General features: G+C 39.1%; 1 long non-coding RNA gene across 1 annotated transcript; it reads left to right on the forward strand.

Annotated features, from left to right (window-relative positions):
• Window positions 1-280: 280 nt before the first annotated feature.
• Window positions 281-3,145, forward strand: LOC311277690. Its single transcript, XR_014625307.1, has 9 exons — window positions 281-453; window positions 547-691; window positions 781-844; window positions 1,536-1,654; window positions 1,779-2,076; window positions 2,179-2,239; window positions 2,402-2,495; window positions 2,586-2,705; window positions 2,813-3,145. It is a non-coding gene; the product is annotated as an uncharacterized lncRNA (long non-coding RNA).
• Window positions 3,146-3,497: the final 352 nt, after the last annotated feature.

Genomic DNA, 3,497 nt, shown 5'->3' on the forward strand with positions numbered 1-3,497 from the left:
GGGCCTGCAGTCGCAAAAGTGCAGTCGCCTCGTTTTTTAAGTCTGGATCTGGGCACGATGAGAAGACAGTGATCACTGGATCTCAAAGTACGAGATGGAGTGTACGGGCAGAGGAGATTGGTCAGATATTGGGGGGCCGGTTTGTTAAGAGCTTTATACACAAATAGTAACATTTTAAAATCAATCCTGAATGTGACAGGTAGCCAGTGGAGTTTGAATAAAATAGGGGTGATCAACTCATATTTGGGTGTCCCGGTGAGAAGTCTAGCCGCTGCGTTTTGAACTAGCTGTAGACGAGAGAGAGAGGCCTGAGATAGCCCAAAATAAAGTGAGTTACAATAGTCTAAGGCCATTTTGGCCACAATTTATCTCTATAAATACTATTTTCTCAATCCTGTGCATATATTTTTGCTTAGATCAATTGACATGATGCTGATAATGACGATATTGTGTGTAAGTAACTTTTTTGTTACTTTTCTGGCCTATTAGTAGTGTAAATATACCTCGTTTCTATTTTGCATTAAAAATGTTTGTGGCCCCTTTAAGAAATCCCTCTCTTCTCGCGATACTATTCACTTGTGCTGGACGCGTCCGCGCGACCAGAGAACGGAAGCCATTTTACACTGTTCAGGAGAGCTCCATGATGGTGCGTGCATCGATCGGATTCTGTGTTATATGGTCTTCTTTCTTGGTAAATATTACTCCAATATCTTTAATATGCACAAATAAGTTGTGAAGCGAAGTTAAAAGAACATTTGATGTGTACATTTTTGTTTCTAGATTTATTTGGAGCGCATGTGTGACGAGGGAACCTCGTGGTGATGATCGGACGGTAAAGGATTGGGTATGTACGTTTCATGGTTCATGGGGGGAAATTACTGATGGCATGTTTATTTGATAAATCTGTTAATGAGTTGAATCTATATTCTGTGATTATACAGTATAACTTTATGGTTAAATGCATATTTCTGGTTCCGCATGGCATGATTAAACGTGGGTTGTGGCTTTGTTAAAGTGCTTTTATTTCTCTTGTAACTTAGGCCTAACAACATTACCTCAGCCACTGCCGTATTCCAGTTTGTGTTATCGTATTTAATTGTAACATATTTTGGTTTGGAGAAATCCATTTAAATCTCACCAGTTGCAGTGTATTACACTGCATTTCTTTTCTTTTCTTTTTTTTTCTTTTCTTTTTTTTTAACTAGTGAAATCTATTTTTTTTCTTGTGAAATCTCTTCGAACAAGGCAAACTTTTTTCTTAATCAGACTTTTATCTGTTTAATTATGCTTCCATTGACCGCTGTCACTTATTTTAAACAGCAGTCAGAATAAAACCCCAATTTCAAAAAGCATAGTTTGCTTCCGGTGTGTATTTCTTCAATTTCACCCGGTTGCATTTTTTCTCCTTTATTGTTTAATTTTACTGTGACTTATGTTGTTCTAATTAATTTTACTTTGACTTATGTTGTTCTAATTAATTTTACTTTGACTTATGTTGTTCTTATTAATATCACTCTCAGTTAATTGTTTTCCAGCTGCCTTTAAGACATATTACACGACAGTGCGCAGGAGCTTCAGGTACAAACAACCAGATCTTGCATTGTAGGCGGAAGCTGTGGTGAATTCAGCTCGGAGTCGAGCGAGAAGAAAGACGGTAAGATTTATTAGATTAGATCCGTTTTTGGTCAATGTGACTATTTTTCAGGTGCATTAATAGATGTGTGTTGTCCATACGCAGTGCACTGCACAGTACTGATTGTCTTTATTGGTTTTTACAGCTGCTAGAAGCGAGACAGAGTGTGCTAGCTGAGGATGAGGTGGGCCTTCGGAAGTGTGCTACCATAGACCTGATGTCTGATGAGGAAGACGGCATCGTCGGCGGGGTGTCTGGATGGATTGTGCGACCTCCGTCCTTTCGCAGCCAGGAGCTCACAGAGCTCTGTGCCACGCTGCAGTCGAGATTAGAGTCGACTCCAAAGTACAGGGCAACGCACCACAGACGTCTGCAAAATGGACCGAATTCAGACAGAATGCCGCTAGTTACCTGCAGCTGTATTTTGTCAGGCCTTGTGAAATGTAAGAATATTCTGTTTTTCATGATTTCATCATAAAGCAAGAGGTCATGGGATTGATGGCTATTATTTGTTTAATAATTGTAAATAATCCTGTAATTTACAGGAAGCAGTATGCCATCTTCACAACTCTGAGACAAATTGTGGGCGCTACGAACTGGATCAAGGTAAAAAAAAAAAAAGAATCTTAAATTCTTTTATTTTTTTACTTTCATAAAAACTTAAAAACATTTTAAAGGTAAGATTCAAAGAATATGCTTTCATTCTCTTGTATAAGAAAATAGATCCGTTATAGTTTACGATCTTAATCATACATTTTGTTTCCATAGAGTAACCTCGCCTCATAACGAGGGCGTAAACTCACCTTTACTCAGAGCTATGTCTGCAAGTCCAGATTTTCATGACGCTGATCATGACGACATTGTAAGTAACTTTTACTATTTTCTCCTTGTTTCATTTTACTGTGACTTGCGTTGTTTTTATTCATATCACTCTCATTTAATTGTTTTCCAGCTTGCCTGTAAGACATACTACGAGACAGTACGCAGGAGCTTCAGGTACAAACAACCAGATCTGGCATTGCAGGCCGAAGCTGTGAAGAGTTCAGCTCGGAGTCGAGCGAGAAGAAAGAGGGTAAGATTTTTAGTCAATGTGACTATTTTTCACGTGCATTAATAGATGTTTTGTGTCCATACACAGTGCATCACAGTACTGATTGTCTGTATTGGTTGTTTTTACAGCTGGTAGAAGCGAGACGGTGTGCTAGGATGACGTGGGCATTTGGAAGTGCGCCACCATAGATCTGATGTCCGATGAAGTTCAACCACCAGCCAGGAGCTCACAGAGCTCTGTGCTACGCTGCAGTCGAGATTAGAGGCGACTCCTAAATACAGGGCAACGCACCACAGACGTTTTCAAAGTGGATCGAATTCAGAGAGAACGCCGCTAGTCACCTACAGCTCCGAAGATAAAAACAGACACTGAGCTTCCAATTTGTTGTGTGTGCAGATGATCTATGCTTTGTACATAGGTGTATATTGTTTTGTGTTTGTGCTAATAAAGCGCTTTCTTTGAATAAACAGCATGTCCCTGGCAAATTTTCCTTTCCTTTATAAATTCATGTCCTTGATGGTAATAGTGTAGTCCATAGGTTAACAATGACATGAATATACCACAGAATAGCATATTATGAATATAAAAAAATAATTTATACATCATAATTTATATAAACATTATAATTTTTTGAATTTATAATGAGTGAGGGTGACCAATAGTAACAGATCTGCCAACCAATCACGAGTGATTTTTCTTGTTTAAACCACGTGGGTTCAACCAATAGTGAGTGAGGAAATTCAAGCCTTTCTCTGGCGGGAGCTGCTATTCATATGGTAATTAGAGCCATTCACACCTCCGGCGCGAGCGCTC

Source organism: Rutilus rutilus (genome assembly GCF_951802725.1).
Source record: "Rutilus rutilus genome assembly, chromosome: 18".
In the NCBI taxonomy this organism is placed as follows: domain Eukaryota; kingdom Metazoa; phylum Chordata; class Actinopteri; order Cypriniformes; family Leuciscidae; genus Rutilus; species Rutilus rutilus.